Source organism: Pithys albifrons, chromosome 1 (assembly GCF_047495875.1).
Source record: "Pithys albifrons albifrons isolate INPA30051 chromosome 1, PitAlb_v1, whole genome shotgun sequence".
NCBI classification, from domain to species: Eukaryota; Metazoa; Chordata; class Aves; order Passeriformes; family Thamnophilidae; genus Pithys; species Pithys albifrons.
This window is the reverse complement of record NC_092458.1, coordinates 83009513-83028223: the sequence shown is the minus strand read 5'-3', so window position 1 is coordinate 83028223 and position 18711 is coordinate 83009513.

Genomic DNA, 18711 nt, shown 5'->3' with positions numbered 1-18711 from the left:
TGCTTTAAGCAAGTGGATTGGATTATGTCATCTCCAGAAGTTCCTCAGAATAACATCAACAACAACAACAACATAACTTCTATGATTCATGATTTTGTCATTCAAATAATTCACACTGGAATTGTTGAGAAAGGAAATTTCCTGCACTGGGGTAAGTGTGACTGAGGTCCTCCCTTTCACTTTGCCCTGCAAGTGGCTCTAACTTTTATAGCAAGTGGCTATAAGACTTTTATAGAGTGTTGTCATTTTGAACTACTCTTTATGGAGTTCTGAAATTTGTATGAGATTTGTATGTAAAATATGACTTTCCCCTCTGCAGTCCTCTCTCTCAGAGAAATGCAGATGAATAAATTCAGTATTCTAGACATGCTTTCTTCTGAAAGAATGAAAAAAGCAAAGCAGCCTTTCTGCTCTACTTTTAGTAGAATCTGAGACAGTTTGAACAACAAAAGGTAGTAAAATAGAGATTTCTTGTTAACAGCCTTTGTTTAAATAGATAAGATTTTATGTGCAGCTTTTATAGACACTGGACCTAAGTTTTGACCCTTACCTCTTCCTAAGGCAGAATCCACAGATGTATATCTTTGTATTAAAGGGTGGCAGTTCAGGATAATACTCACACTAAATAGCCTTTTCATGTTTTTTTTTCATGCTTAATATTATTTAAGAAATATTTTCTTGAGTTTTTGAGATTTTTTAATCTTTTTCCTTATTGCATCCAATATCTGGAATACCCAAAATATATAACAAATAGTCACATAATTCCGATTTAATGGGAATGTTTTGGTAGAATTTATTTCATGTCTAGGACTGGTTTGGTTGATTTAGAGAACTGCATTTCCAACTATATTTTGAGGAAGGAAAGAATAGTGAACTCAGAGACAGACAAACAGGTGTTCACATTTGCGTGCATGCACACACACAAATTAGAGCCAAAAGATGAAACAAGCCCTTTTCTTTCCCTCAAATAATTATAGCAACCTATGTTTTGGTAAGGAGATAGGCCTCTTACACAGAGGTCTGCAACAGGATAATGACTTTAAAAAAATGTGACTGACAATTACTGCACTACCTCTTTAATCAAGCTTTTATTTCTATCAAGAACACCTGACACTTTCATCACTTTTTAAACACATGTTAGAGATGAACGTGCTACTAAAGTTTCAAAGGAATGAAAAAACAGAGAGTTTGTGTAGAGCTAAATGGGCTGATATGTTAGTGAACACATAACAAAGGGGACAATCATACAGTCACACCACTAGAAAGGACTGCTTTACCTTCTGAAGCTGGTGTTCACACAAACAGATTGCATTATAAGTGACATTTCTGGTTGAATTTATTGCTAGTGGGTTTCTGTGCTGAGTGTCTATTGTAATTATTTCCCTAATTGTGTTTGACAATGTTCATAGAATCACAGATGGTTTTGGTTGGAAGAGACCTTAAAGATCCTCTAGTTCCCAACCTCCTTATGATGGGCAAGGTACCTTCCACTAGACCAATGCAACATGGCCTTGAACCCTTCAGGGATAGGGCACCCATAACTTCTCTGTCAATCTGTGTCAGTGGCTCAGCACCCTCACAGTAATTTCTTCCCCATAACTAATCTAAATTTACCTTCTTTCAGCTTAAAGCCATTCCCTCTTGTCCTATCATTGCTTGCCCTTGCCAAAAGTCTCTCTCTAGCCTTCCTTGTAATCCCTTTTTAGATCGTGGAAGGGTGCTCTTGCCATGGTTGTTCTTGCCCTAACTGGTGTGGTACATTTTTGTTTGGAAAATAGCAGGATATCTTTTTATCACGCTCAAGAAAATAATAAAGAAATAATTATGACTAAGGGTGCTGGGAACCTGGGACTATTACTGTACTTGGATATTATAGGTTTGGTAGCAAACTCTGAAGTTCTTCAAGCTTTGGGGTCATCCAGTTCCAGTCCTCAGGAAATTCTCATTTCATTCATATTTGTTGTAAAAGAAGCAGAGGTACATCAGGCACTGGTGCATTAGCAGCTCCTTAACTGTCCAGTCCAACTTCTATAGAGGATAGAAGAGTTTTAAGCCTTATCAACTCTGATTTTCTACAATGAAATTGCTTTCAGCCCACCAGTTCTGTACTTGTACATGATCTACTACCCAATATTTACTTTCTTGCATTAAAGGGACTACAGAGCCCTCTCTGGAATTAGGATTTCAAGTCCTTCAGTTGCAACTGGCAACCTAATTATCTTTGTGGGTTTGGCTTAATAAAAGTTCTGGATTATGACATCCAAAATTAAAGTGAACCTAAATCCCATTATTTTAGAAGTGTGGAATGTACATATAAAAGCTCTAAAAGCCTGCTTGCTCCTGTTTTACAATGTGACTGTGTGAAAACTTAAACCGATACTAGAAGTGATGCCTCTTCACAACAATCATTCACAATCATTATTTCTTAATGATTCTCCAAGGACAGATTTCACTGAACATTCAGCAAGGGTTTGCAAGAGATTAGAACTTGCCAAAATTTCCTTTGATGATCTCAGTGAAATTAGAACAGTTCAAGTTGGAAGACTGCATTGAATTTTAGGACTTTCATACTTTCAGAAAAATCATTTTAACTGAGCAGTGGCCTTTTCGTAGGTGGGCTTTTATGTTCAATTACTTTGGCTTTGTCTACAATGTAATTTTTGATCTTGATCCGCATACCCTCTGGACTGTAGATCAGACTTCAATTTATGCCCTATATATGCACTCTTTTTTCAGAGGAAAGTAGGAATACGAAAAGAAGTTTGTGCATCCAAGACTCATCTCTAGAGGGAGTTAGACTATGAACAACAGCACAACCATTAAAGATAAGAAAAAATAATAGAAATTCTGAAGAGGTTGTTCATCATGAAATTCTCTTTAACAGTGTTATCCATCATCCTCTGTCAAAAGACCTAGAGTAATGGCAAAGAAAAAAAATACTATCAACCTTAAAATAATTTATTCAAATACAATCACCACACAAAGTAGTATATTTTAGCTACATGGGAAATTGAAAAGGCCCACATTATTACAATGACAGAAAACAAAATATAAAACACAGATGTGCTTTGTAAAGACTAATTCTCAGAGTTTCTCAGGGTTTATTGTATACATTAATTTTGTGTGTTAACTCCATTCTGCTACTAAGCCTTTTGCTCACTTCTTATTGTAGCAGGAAGGGGGAAAAGAACTCAGAGAACAAAAGTGAGAAACTCATGAGTTAAGAGCAGTGTAATAGTGGAGGAGGAGGAGAAGGAGAAGGAGGAGTGTAGTAGTAACAACAACAATAGTATTTGATGATGATGATGATGATGATAAGAATAATAATAATAGTGATGAAAAGAAAAATAGCAAAGAGGCTTCAGATCCCTAGATCCCTGGCTCCTAAAGCTTACAGGTTTGCCTTCAGTCTTTTCTTCCAGAGGCATCAGGTCAGTCTGTTGTCTTTGGCTGATTGTAAAGTAGGTTTGTCATGTCTTGTCTTGTCTGGATTGACCCAAGTACTATTGGAGAACTAACTCCCATTTGACTATTTTAAAGCCCTGCTGCTTCTTGGGACCACATTTGAAGTCATACATCTGCTAGGTCACTCAATAGAGAGAGCTTGCATTAAACTGTAATTTGGAATGTGCATTCTTCAAAACCCCACAACACCTATGAAACCTTGTGTTTATATTTTTTTTAATTGGTGATGACAGAACTGTTATTTTGCCTTTGTCAATGGCCTTATCTAGTGATCCCAGCTGCTGGACTTCCTTATGCTCTAATTCCTGACCTCAATATTTCAGCGTCAGAGTAACTAACATTTCACATATCTCACAGTTCACTTAAGGAAAGGGTGAGGTGGTTTCTGTCCCATTTATGATTTCAGCCTCTTCATCCTGTTCTTGTGCCCTGCTGCAGAACTGCCTTTTCTGGTTCCTTCTCCTGCTTTCTCTTTGAAAAAGCTTCTCCATGTCTTACTGAATATGTCAACTTCTATTTCACCTTCACAGGAGATATTCAAGAACCATCCAGAAGCAGTCTTGTACAATGTGCTTTAGGGACCCTGCTGGAGCAGAGAGGTTGGACCAGATGACCTCACCATGATCCCTTCCAACCTTACCCAATCTCTGATCCATTTTTTGTTCATAGTTATGAGGGTGACTGATTTAGCTTATGGTTGAGCCTCAGTGTTTTCTTTTTTTTTTCTCCTCTCTTCTCACTGAGGATGATGCATAATATTGAACACTGTTGGTAGAGGCTGGAGAGGGCCCAGCATGTTAAGTGGTGCCTCTTTGGAAAAACAATGGTATTTTGTTTTCAAACATTCTATCACTTTTGGGAGTGGACTTCCAGACCATTTGAGCTGAGAAGATATCTGCCCATATTCTCCCAAATGTCATGCCTCCCATGACCATAATGTCATAGAGACTGGGTCATATTCTTAAATTGCTTGTTAACCTTAGACAAAACCAGAGTAATATTCCTAAGAAATGTTAATAGAAATTTTTTTAACTTCTGAAGGCAGTTCAAGATACTGAGAAGTTATTGTGGCATTCACAGAGGAAAGTAGCAAAGAAGTCATTCAGTATTTTCTCCACCAAAACCAACCAACCAACCAACCAACCAACCAAAACTTCTAGAGGAGAAAGGATAATTGTTAATTGTTTCCATGAGATGGTACCTACAGTACAGGGCCCAGATACCAGATTAAGCTCTAGGTCAGTGTTTTAATAGCAAGTCTCCCTGGCAAAACATCACTTATCACTACAAACCACAGTAAACTGAAAAAGCCAACACTGGCTTTTAACACATATAGCAAGAAAAAGAGCATGCTACTGATCAGATAAAGTAATATCAAGAACAGAAGAATCAATATTGTGACCCACAACTGTTAACAGGTATAAATCCCTTCTAATACACTCTGGTCAATCTGTTATTATCTCAAAGCCTTTGAGACTCACATTGGGTGTCAAAAAGGACGGTAAACGGTTTAACTCCAGCTGACAACTAAGTGCCATACAGCCACTCACTCTCCACCCCAGGAGAATGAGGCGAAAAGAATTCAAAAGGTAAAGAGAAAACTCATACATTGAGATAAGAATTGATTAATAACTGAAATAAAATGAAAGAAGATATAAAAAATTCTTCTACCACTGCTAATTCTGCTGTTATTACTGCTCCTACTGCTACTAATACTACTTTTATTATTCTAATAAAAATTAAAATGAAAACAATTTTTCACCACCAACTGACCGATGCCCAATCAGTCCCCAGGCAGCAGCCCCTTGGCCAATCTTACCATAATTTATTGCTGATCATGACAAGGTATGGTCTGGAATATCCCTTTGGTCAGTTGAGATCAGCTTTCCTGCCTGTGTCCCTCTCCCATCCCAACTCCTTGTGCACCCCCAACCTCCTCAGTGGTGGGGTGAGGTGAAGAGCAGAAAAGGCCCTGACTCAGTGTGAGTTCTGCTCAGCAATACCAAAAACATCCTTGTGTTATCAACACTTTTTTCAGCACAAATTCAAAACTTAGCCTCCTACTGACTACTGAGAAGAAAATTACTCCAGTAAAAAGATAGCAGGAAAAAACATCGGTTTTGAGAATATACACTATATTTTTAATGTCTTCCTCATAGTTTACATTTCAAAGCCAAAAATTCAATTCAAATCAAGTCTAGTTATAGAATTCTGATCTATGCTTATGGCAGGAAATAATTCTCTGTCTGAAATTTGTTTATAAATACAAAGTTTTGGAAAATGTGATCTTTGTCAATTTCTTCTAATGGAACAGAAATGAAGAAAATGGTGAGTATTTCAAGAGGAAGGCAGACTTAAATTTTACAGTGGAGACTGAGTGTCCATCATATCAAAGTTCTAGTGGAGATATAAAAATAGAGCAGATCCACCTGATATTTTGAACTCATCCCCCAATAAGTGGCTAATCTCTAGCAATTTGCTGTTCATGGACTTCTAAGACTTTTCTGCCCCTGTAACATGGTCAAGGAGTCTTAGAGAAATTGGGACAATCAAGTAGTGTCTTTGGAAGTTATGAAAAGACAAATGCAATTTTCTCCCTGTGCTCAAAATTTTAAAAAAGAAAAGCTTGTGTTAACAGATTAATCTTTCAGTATTTTTTTTTAATTTTCAAGTTTTTGTTTCATCCCTTAAAACATAAGGAAGATTACTTTAAAGTGCTGGTACATCTTTAGTACTATTCACACTAATGAAGACTGACTCATATATCGTCTTGAAAGCATCATTTTCTCTCACCATTTCCTTATTTAACTTGCTTATGAATGTAACTAAACCAGCTGGCCTAATACAATACTAAGAATTCTTTTCCTGATGGTTTCTTCCTTCTTTCCATGTTTGTCTGCCAGTAGTTTATGGATAACTTTCAACTAATACTATTCACACAGAATTAGAGTAAATAAACCTTGTAATATTATGTTGACTATAAAATTTGTTTAGACAGCAACCAGACCAAACAGTACATATCTGTTCACCAGTAGGATGTAAATTTCTTATGTTTTCCAGATAAATATAGTAATTCCTGATACATATGAAAATACTTTAATATACTGTTTTTAGCAATGGTCACTTTAAATTGGTGTATTATATGGAACTCAACAGCCTTGATTTGTTCGTGTCTGGGTTTTTTTGTTTGTTTTGTTTTGTTTTGCTTTTATTTCTTATTATTTATTTAAGGTTAAGTAAGCTTTATAAATAGATCAGAAATGAATATAAAAGATAATAGAACCCCACATTTATATGTGTATGTGAAAATATTTTCTAAACTTTCTTAGTTTAGCATATGACAAAAACCTCCTCTTCTCCCTAGTCTTGATAGTCTTGATACAAACTTAATTTTTGAACAAAGCTATTTTAGACATGCTTAAAGGCATGAAAGCTTATGGGTAAAATAAGGATTATTTTGTACATAATTCCTACCATTTAACTATACAACTGTAACTTGGTGTGAAGCAGATTGGTCTTTTTCTATTTGATTTGATTCCTTTTTCATGTTTGATTGTTGACTGTAATTTGCAGACATGTAAATGTGTAGAAGTGCATCATATATAAATTAGTAAAGCCAGAAAACAACAGGCCCGTTTGGAACTCTTTTGATCTTACAAATCAGCGATCTAAAAACTCCAGCCTAGGAGACATACAGGAGTTCAAGCAGCATATTACTCTGTATAAACACCTTTTTGCTACATTCTGACAGCTTTTGACAAATGTAACACAGAGCAAAATAATTTGCAATGGCTGCATCTGCCTCTTTAGAATCCATGATGAGAACTGCAAAGACTGGTTATTTATTTAAAAGTCAAGTCTTTGCTCGGCACATTTTGTGAAGTGTGAATAGTGAAAGCACTTCAGTGCCATCTTTTCCTGTGTCTAAGTGGAACGCAAGCAGTTTCTAATTTCTGAACCTGTACCTTTGGTATTTTAGCTTCTTGCCAAAGAACATTTGGCAAATAACTTTGGTAAGAAACCCTTGTGAATTAATTCACAACATCACCTCTGAAATGAGAATGCGCTGGCTTGGTTTGCCTGGTTAACGTTGTTATTATTCCCTGACTGTATAATAGTTCTCAGGATTATTTGGATGGTGAGTACTTCAATCAGCATGTTTCATTATTTATTCAAAACTCACTATTTTTCTGAACATTTCTTCCCATTATATCCCAACACAAAACTTCTTAGGATCTCTTGGTGCTGAAAAATTGTATAAAATATTTGCACTGGCTGACCAGCTCCTGTGTTCAGTGTGGCTTATGATGGTGAAATTAGTGAAAGTCAGTTACAGGGAGAAAATCAACGGATTCACACTTCTAGCCTTTGATACAAAGATAAGCATAGAGATGTCTCTAGTAAGGAAAATGAATCTAGTTTTCATAAATCACCAGATTTTTCTCTATGTAAGAGTTGAACTGAGTTCTTTCTCTCTTACCAATAATCATTAGCAGCATCTGATGAGAAACCAATTCTAGAAATAAAAAAATCAGACTCTTTAACTTGCTGAGAAATGAAAGCAACACAGAATTTATTCAGGCTCCTAATGTTAGCCTAGTTATTTTGTTTATTTCCTTTTTCTTAACATTTTCAAATTGTATCTTAAACTATAAGAAACAAATAATATTTTCTATCCAATATACTCAGTCAAGTCACTATTAGAGGCACAACAGAAGAATTCTCTATATTATATGCTAATTTAATCCCCCAGTTCCTTGCCAAAGACTATAGCGTGTAAGAGTCTGCATGAGCATAAATGCCTTTGTCTCTCATGCAACACTTTCCAGCTTCAGGGGCTATACCTGGGTGAGATGACTAGTTATTATCTTTCCCCAGGAGATTATCTCCTTCACAGCCTTAAGATTACATTTGTTCTGATGCTGAATTCCTAGTTATACTGCAGACAGCATACCTTGTGTTTTATGCTATCTGCAAAAAAACCCACAAAACCCTACCCAACTTATTCTTCCTATTAGGCATAAATGCAAACCCTTATTCATTATCTCCAAAGACAACATGTTTGCCTCTCAAGTCTGCTCTTCTATATACTTCATAGCTCTCAAGGCAGTAAATAGTAAGTGTTTCTCCTCTACCTGGGAGCAAAAAAATTGGTCTTTTACTGATTTTTTCAATGGCTGTTTTATTCCTTCCTTTCTTGAAAGGATGAAAGTCTTTCTAATTTTCTGGGGTTTGATCCTGTAATAAAAATCACATGTGCTACAGAACACCTAAGAAAAAGCCTTGAGTTTAATGTAGAGGAAAGAAACTTTGCTCATGGATAGAACATGAGAGCAGAAGGCAGGAGATTTGGGATTAATTCCTATCATTACTACTTGCTTTTACATGATCATTGTCAAGTCATTTAACCTCTGTGTCTCATGTTTCTCTGTATGCAGAACAAAAAAAAAGAAAGGATATTTCTCTATTCCAAGCAGATATTGCATGGTGTGAAGGCCTAATTAAAGCCAGTAAAGTGTTTGGAGATCCTTGGATAAAAGGTGCTATAAAAAGTTCCAACTATTAATTGCTTTGTGCTCCCTAGAAGATTTTAAGTCACATATCTCTTTGAATCATGGATCTCTATTAAATGAAGATTGCTAACTATGCAATCATGCAGTTGTTAGCTTTTTAATTTCAGAAACAGATGTCTTGTTAGATTCGGCCATCCTTGCTTATGAACTAACCAGAAATCTCAACTAATACCTACAGACCTATGAAATAATAAAAGAAAATAATGCACCAATAACCCACTTTCATATGTTTCTTCATATTCTTCTGACTTTCTGCTTTAAGTCCACTACCATAGAATATATTACTTTTTCCAGGAGAATAAGATCTAATCTAAAGTAGGTTTCTATTTTGTTTTGGTTTATTTCACCCCACTCATTCTGTGTGGAGAATCTTCAGGAGGACATGGAGAAGGAGTGAGTATTGAATGAAAGCTTCTGCCTCTCGCATCACCAAGCTATCGACTATGCTCCACACAATGGTAGTATTTGAATCTGCACAGTCTTGCATGAATTTGAGCAGTCAGAGAGTTTCTTCTAAACATGTGCATGGATGTGAACCACTGTGTAATACAATCAATACTCCTTTTGTTATTTTTACTTTCTACAGGGTTGGAATGGGCAAAACACTTAGCCGATGCCCAAACCGTTTGTCAGTTTAGAGACTCTTACCTTACATGCAACTTCCTAAACTCTGTTGGAAGTTATTTGGTAAACTGCTGTATGGTTTTGAGCTGAATGAGCTTTTTAAGAAGAAGCAAACACAGATTAAAACACACCTTCAGAAAAGCAGGCATTCAGGTATTGTACCATACACCTATCATCTTAGGCTAACAGTAGTTGTTTGTTTGATTGTTTGTTTTTTTTTTAATAGATAATATATGTCCAAGAACAGTTAGCCTCACTATCACTTGGCAAAAATATTTCCACCCAAGTATACAAAAGCCTGATTTTCTGCAAGTTGAATTAAAACTCTTTGATGAACTGGATTTGTGTGATTAAATATGAGGCTGGTAAAAAAAAATGGCACAAGAAATATTTCTTTGAAAAAAAGGTGAAACCACATTACTGCTCAGTTTTCAACCCATAACTGATACTGCCAGCCCTCTTTATCCACCTGAACACAATTTAGACTCATGGAATCATAGAATGACATGTATGAGAAGGGATATTTAAGCATCATCTAGTCCCAATCCCCCTGCCATGGGCAGAGACACTTTCAGCAGACCTGGTTCCTCAGAGCCCCATCCAGCCTTGCCTTGAACATTTCCAGGGATGAGGCATTGACAGCTTCTCTGGGCAACCTGTGCTGGTGCTTCATCATACTCACAGTACAGAGTTTCTTCCTAATAGCAAATCTAAACTTACCTTCTTTCAGTTTGAATCTATTCCCTCTTCTCCTGTAACTACATGTTTTTGTAAATAGGATCTCTCCATCTTTTTGTAGGCTCCCTTCAGGTACTAAAGGGCTGCAATTAGGTCACCCAAACCCCTTCTCTTTTCCAGGCTGAAAAATCCCTATTCTTTTAGTCCTTTATCTTGGTGGCTCTCCTCTGGCCTTGTTTCAATTTGCTTCAACTTCCTTTCTATGCTGGGAACCTCAAAACTGAATGCAGTACTCAGGGTGGGGTCTCATGAGATCTAAACAACTGCAGTGGTTCTGCAAAGGACCAGTGAAGAGTCAAGTTCCACACAAATTTTCACTTAAAATTTAACTTCTACAGATCTTTCTCCATTGGAGAAAGAGACCGTTCATCACCAGACACTAAATGTCCATATATGTCAGAAAAACAGCAATGATAATGAATGTAACTTTTCTGAAGTAAAACTGCATTTTTAAACATTTCCAGGCATAAACTACAAGTTTTTCTCAATTAAAAGCAGGATTAATTACTTCTCATTGACCTGGGGTCTGCTATGAAATACCAACCATCTTGTAGTATTCAAGTATTGGAGAGAGCTTCCAGACTCTGCTCTGGGTTGAATTTAACTCTTTATTTATTGAAAATGCTCCAGATGCAGCTGGAGTGTCTTGGTTCAATATTTATTATTATTTAACCCATATGGAATTGGGAATGATAAAAGCATGTTTGATCAATGATTTCAGTCATGAAAGGTGTGGTTGTCTATGATTTCTGCAGAGTGAATCTCTACCTCTAACTCCACTCTCCAATAATTTGCAACTCAAGAAAGGGTTTGAATTGTTATTTGAAATTCTATTGTCTTTTTCAGTGCTACTGCTATAGTTTTGGTCATCATACAGTAAAAGACTAGGACTTGATACATGTTCAATCTTGCAACTGCCTTTACCGAAAGAAATGGTAATATTTTCAAGGTTACTAGTCCTCTTTCAGTGTTTTATTTCAAGCTGTTTCCAGTAATTACATAGTAGAGCACCTGTGCTGGAGGAGTATCAAAAGTATTAAGGCCAGAAATTTTCACAGACAAAAAGAACACTTGTTTTTATCTTAAATTGATTTTTTTTTTAGTCAAACAATCCAGCAAAAGAGTCAACACCCAAATTTGTGAGTATGTCAAGGCATGAGAAGCGGAAAATTAAAGGTGACTGTACAGCAGCAGCTCTAATTGGGATTATTAAAGCTGGTGAAGTGCAGATAAAGAGCACAAAATATGAAAAGCTGGAGCTCAGTTCTAAAGAGCCCTTTTCAAAAGATTTTAGATTCTACCGGTTATACAGAAAAGGGCTATTACAGCTACCAATATTTCTATACAGTTGAGATGTATGGACAAGTGCGTCATATGCCAATTCATACACCTAACAGTAAGGCATATAAAAAGCATGATTATTTGCTAAAATGATTATGATTTCCAGTGTTTGGAAACAGGGCTGTTACTTGTAATTTTTTTTGAATGCATAATAATTTTATTTCCAGCCACAGTACTAATTTCTTGCACATCCCAAGCAATATTATGCCCACACATGTGCTACAGTTGCTGTGTATGTCCATCACAGATATTTTGTGCTGTGTTTAGAAGCTCTCTGATCCCCAATATGTCCCTGATTTGCTGCCCAAACCATCAAGCCACAACCTAAATCAGCAGATATATCAAGTCTGATAATGTATGGAATATAGGGTCTGTTGATTTCAGATAGGGTACCTAAGTTACACGATATTAAAGCAAACAGGGCCACCAGATATTGTCTTCATGTTTTTCAACACATTTAGTTTGGAGTAATTGTAAATGTGAGTCTTCTGTCAGGGATGCAGCTTCAACTGAGCCTCAGCTGATGCTGTTTACTCCTAATGCAGACAAACCAGAGTTTTTCTGGTGCAGATTGCTTTGATTCCCCACTATAATGTAGAGAATAGAAGTAAGTATATCCACAGTCTCCCTTCCCCACCCTTCCCTTCCTCCCCTCCTCCACAACTGTTTCCTTGAGGAAGAGCAATTGTGTATTTTATAATTTCTACTTTGGATCCAGGGGCAACCTATCAGAGACAAGCAGGGCTGGGAGTCACCCCAGGACATGATGTAATCCACACCTTTATCTGAACAAGAATTAGTTATATATGACAGAAGATTCTTCAACTTATTCTGAGAGCCCTCCACAAGACATCCAAGCAGTGTATTCCAGCACTTCATTTTCCCATTCTGTTAAACTCTCTGCTGCTACCTGCCCTGAATTCAAGTCAGTATAATTTCCCTACTTTTTTCCTCTCTCCAGCATGACAATGATGAAGAGAGTAGAGCATCTATTTGGTTTTTTTTTTAAAGCCTATTGTGTATTTGAAGCTCATCACTCTAACTTCCACCTTTCTTTTCATTCTTGCTCATGAATCTCTAATTCATCCTTGTTTCTCCTCAGAGGTCTATGTCCATGTGGTGCATAGCTCTATCTGAAGCGTCCCAGGATGGACATTCCTGAGGCTGAAAAAACCAGAGCAGAGCGGAAAGTTTATTTTGCATTTTGCAGGATGTAGTTTTATCCACACTGCAAAATGGCATTTTTCCATTTTACAGAAATATAGTATTCTTCACTCATATTCCCCTGTGGCGTTTAAAGCCCCCTGCTAGGGAGACTGGACAGAGTTCCCTCTGTAAAATCAGTCATGATTCCCTAAGTGAGCTTAAGTTTTGCCCAGCAAGTAAAAATCTGTGCCCTCCAGTGATCAAAGTAGTCAGTGATCACACAGACTTCTGAGAATAAGTCATACTCTAAAACAAGAGCATTTAAAACAAAATCTTAAAACCACAGGACAAATTATGTGCACATCAATGGTATGAGGCACCTAATTATCTCCCGCAGTTGGATCCTAACCTTACTAAATAAATCCCTCTTCCTTTTTCTGGTTCCCCATCTTCCCTCAGCATCTCAGAGTTTCTCTTATCCATTAAATATTAAGTCATGTAATTTCTCTTGAGAATCCCTTGGTGTGTGTCTATATCATTTAACAGTTTTCTGATCATCACATCTCACCCAGCTACACAGATTCACAGACCCTTAGAATAAGTTAGGTTGGAAGGGACCTCTGGATGTTACTCAAAAGCAAGTCTAAATGAATGAGGTTGCTGTGGAATTTGTCCAGTTGAGTTTTGAACACCACCGGTGAAAATAACCCCCTTTTGCCAAGTAAAGGTTTTGATCCCCTCGTCCTGGCACATAACCAGATAATATGTGAAAATACAGCTATTTCCTAGATACTTTCTTTCTTTTTGATAAAGACATAACAAAGAAGACCTATTTGATTTTAACTAGTGACATTTTAAAGTAACAAGCATTTCAGCCACTGCGGCTGTCAACAAATGAAATGTCCTTTGTGTTTCATCAGTCTCTAGAATATGTAACTCTTTATACAGCAACCTAGCAACTAAAATATGGTCATTTTACCTTTGATTTCTTTACTTTAAACCCACAAAACCTTTATACCTTGTAGATGCAAAATCCCTAACAACATTTCAAGTGTAGATTTTACACCCAATGGATGGAAGTAGCAATCAGCACTGAGGACAGTACTGGAAATGCAAGAGTTAAAGAAACACCATTAGAAACAAAAGGTTATATTTTATATTATTTCACTTTTGGTAAGCTTTTAGAAATAAATGAATCTTATCAGGCTTATTGGAGTCTAGTTATTCTTAACTGCTACCTACTGAGCCCTCCAATTATGTAAAGAAAAGTAATCCAGTTCATGCACTACTGTGCATACACTACTGTATCCTCCCACAGAAACACAGTTCCTCCTCTTCAGAAATGACTCGCTCAAGGCCATACAATAACCCAGAGGCAGTAATAGGACTAGAGCTCAGGTGGTTCTGGCTAGTGATCTTTTAACTAACTTTTTAAATTATGTGTGATTTTCTTGATACTTTGTATTCAAATACATTTTTATATCTGAAATACACTTATCAGCTATGAAAAAAAAAAGCTGCACTGATGTTTATAGCCCCACAAACACTCAAACACTCTTTAGGATCAAGAGCAAACCAAACGAACAACACATACAGTGAATATAACCAAAACCTGAAAATAAGAAAAGACTCTTGCATAAGCCTATGAAACTGAACTTTGTATGTTTCTGTACCTGTAGATAAAACAACTTCATGATTTGTAATGGCAAAAAGTGGAAACTAAAGAAGTTTCTCTTAAGGAAGGGAAGGAAGATAATATACTGATATTGAAGTTATTTAGTAAAGGGAAAGGAGACTGAAAATATTTAATACATATTATTTGATTTTGGTTTTGTAAACATCTAGTTGAACATGATATAAGCCTTCCCTCACATTTCTTGACATGAAATGTTGCAAATGAGAAAAAAGAATACACAAATGACTTACCAGCAAGGCTATTTGCTAGGTAAATATTTCATCCAATACTTTTATGACACTTTATCTTCAACAGAATCCATATACTATTACCAGTGTCCTGTAAAATGATAAAGACAAAACAAACCATAATTCTTTGAGGAATATTGTAAGTAAGAAATACAAGTACAGTGTCAGTAAGAAATACCATATGCTGCTGAAATTTCGTATCACATCTACTTGGAGAGTGAAGTTATTATTACAAGGTATTTTAACTAAGATTACTATTGGGAAAAATGACATTTGAAAATAATAGAACAAAATACTGAGAAGCAGATAGGTTTTTCTTCACCAAAAATGGTTAGTTAATCTATATTATAAAAAAAATCATGATTCAAAATGGATAAAAACTAAATTCTGTTCATCTACTTAAATGAAGAGATTTTTCTGGTGCTGCTTGAAAACTCAGTGGCAATTTCACTAGAAAACAAAACTGTTTAAAAAAAAGTGTAATTTGTGTTACTTTTCTTTGCCTCCTTAAAGCTTAATCTAAGCTAGTTATTAGAGTCTCCTCTGAAACTGGTAGAGAAAGAAGAGCACCTCAGAGACCAAGTTGCCTGTACGGATGTTCCTTTCCTTACACAGGTTGTTTAAATAGTCAGTTCAGTCTGTGTTACCTGCTACTTAAGTTACACAACGTGAATCCCACTCAAAAAGTGCAGGGGAAACAAAAATTAAATTGTCTATTTTTATTTCAACAATGTTTATCTTTCTCCCTCTCTTGCAATCTGCAAAGTGGCTTGAAAGGCAGACTTCTTCACGGTTGTGAAGTTCTCTCAGAGCAGATTTCAGGCTGTGATAAAATTAACTATCTCTGAAAAAACCCATGGTGTTAGGGTCAGAAAAGTACTGCAGATTAGACTTCAAACACCATTCTCAAGGACTCCCCTAAGATGATGGCAGAAGTCAATAGACAAATCTTAAGGCTGTTCTTTCAGAGTGAAGAATTGGAGTTCATAAATCCCTGTTCAGGACCCCTGTCTGAATATACTTTTAATCTCCTAAGCATTAATAAGAGACATAAAGCTCAATGTTTACAAAGAAACTGCAGTATATGCAGGGTACAACATAAATATTTTACAAGTGCTCAGAACCTGCTAAAAAAGATTTTTTCTCACTTTTACTAATGCATCCTTCATACCAATAACAATCTCAATACATGTAACCACTTTATGTAAAAGGAATAATCTTGGCAAACACGAAACGGTTGCTGAGATACAGCCTGATCTGCCCAATGAAAAACAAATATTACATTTCAATCTGCTTTTAGTGAGTCCAGGATCATCCTCATCTTAAATGCTCTTTAAGAATATTTTCTCTCTTAACATGCACCAATTAGAAGGCAGAAAAGCAGATGGTCAAACTAAATTAGAGACAGCATACCAGCCCTGCCTTAGATCACCACCATTGGTAGATCTAAGCAGCATCAATATCTAGTCAGTAGTTAGGAAGAGAAGTATATGTGGGTTTTTTTCCTCTATCGCTTTCTGGAACAAAATTGGAGAGGCATTGCAGCTGTCGGAGTACTCGGTTTGCAGATCTGAAGGAAGCAGAAATCTGGCTGGGGACATATAAACCCTTTTGGTGAAAGAATTTTCTTAATATCCAATCTCAATCTCCTCTGGCACAACTTGGGGTCAATTCCTCTTGTTATATTGCTTCTTCCATGGGAAATCAACCCCCACCTCACTGCAACCTACTTTCAAGTAGTTTCAAGAGAGCGAGAAGTGCTTGCCCTCCTCCCCTCCCCTGAACATCCTTTTCTCCAGACTAAAAATCTCCAGCTCCCTCAGCCACTCCTCATAAGACTTGTGCATCACAACCTTCACCAGCTCTGTTGCCCTTCTTTGAATAACCAGAATAGCATGTCTAACATGACATCTGTGCTACTTATCAAAATGAGGCTAAAGGAGAATAAATTTTAGGTTGGTTTGTTGGTTTGGTTGTTTGTTTGGATTTTTTTATAATGACTGCTTCAGCTCCTCCATAGTGGTATCGTTAACAGACAGTCGTCCTAGACTGTAACACAGCATCATGAACTACACACTTGATGCCACTGAGGCACAGTGGAAAGGGGAAATATTTCCTGCACAACAGGAATAAAATACTCAAACCCTAAAATGACACCCAATCTCAATAAATCCTCATCAGAACATGATTATCTCATCAAAACAAGAGAACCCACTTGGAGGAACCTGGAACAAGCAGAGCAAACAGTACTTGAAATCACATCCAGGAAAATTAGATCAGTATCTTTGAACCAAGTAGAATAGTTTTCAGGTTTTTCCTATGGATCAATTCAAATGAATGACTAAATAGACGTAATATTTCAAAATACATATTAATCCAGCTTCCTGAACTGAATAAAGAGTTCAGTTCTCCCTTCCCCAATTTACTGCTTCATCTACACCTTAGACATGATTCTTCTTTCCTTAGCTAGGAAAGTATGAGCAATTATATACAATAAATTGTGAATACTAAGAAATATCTTTCAGAATAAAAAAAAATGTTCCCTCCTATGGCAGATAGAAAGTGCAAAAAATCTCCCAATCCTTACTCAAAATAAGTGTGCCTCATTTTGACTATAAGCTTGATGAAGCACATACACAGATGGGAATGTGAGGGATAAAAAAGAAAGGAGGAAAAAGAGTTACAACAGCGAGTGGTGTAATAGACTCACTGCAATGGTTCAGGCTGAATTGTTGTCTATGTTCAAGTAAAAAAAAAAAGACTTAATAAGGCAAGGATTAATGACAGACAGCCCTAGATTAAGGAGAAAAAGGAAGACAAAAGCAAAAAAATTAAGATTTGAAACGAATGAGGATAGCTCATTCTTCTCTCCTTCTTGAGTCCATTTGTAAATCAAGCACAAACCCAAAGGAATAAGACACACTAAGACTTTCTTAGAATGTGCTTTTGTCAGGCAGTCTATGACATACACTAAATTAAAAATGGGACATAAGAGTTATGTACCTCATTCTATATGTTAGAACACCTGAAGCTTTGCTGATTCAGCTGAACTAATTGATTTTCTTTTGTGTTTGCAGAAATAAGTCACAACAAACAAATCTGAGCAACCCCAAATTACTTATTGAAAGCCTTCTGCCTTTCTGGTAAGAAAGGGACAGCTTGAAGAAAGATCTAAATGCACAGTTTCATTACTGGACCAAAATAACCGATCCACATCTACGAACCTCAAAATGTTATTGTTTGCTTTATATGTTTACATACAAGTTACCTAAACTAGCTATGAAGAGTAGTAAGTCATCTGAATGCTGAGGGAATCAAGAGAGTGATCTCTGCCATTGCAGAGCAACACAAGTATGCCTTTAAGGTTTTGGGTTGTTTTGGTTTGGTTTTTATTCTATATTTTAAATTAAAGATAAATTGCAGGCTACAAATGTGCACAAGTTATCACTTGTTCTACATTTGTATACAGACAATCTTTTTTTTGCAGGGTTTTTTTCACCAAGTTGTACTACTAGAAAGTGGAAGTAATATATGCTGCATCTAATCGTCACAGCTGCATTTCTAATTAAAAAACTTCAGGCATTTTGCAATTCAGAATTAAGTATTTGACATATCATGAGCATTATAAGATACCATTTGTTTCCAATCTGAATTGCATAATTGGGTAACCCAGTCCCTGCACAACTGGGGGCTATTGTGCTTTGCCATGTCATTTTGAATGTCTTTTATTTATGAGCAATAATCCTTGTTAGTGTTTCCATTGTCGCTGGAGGGTTTTCTACCTCTATATGTTCTACCTTTCTTGCCATTTTAAAAGCTTTTTTTTCAAATGAATTAACTTCTGAATACATTACTTTTGTCCCTTAGACCTTTGTATTTATGACTGCATTTTATAGTTGGG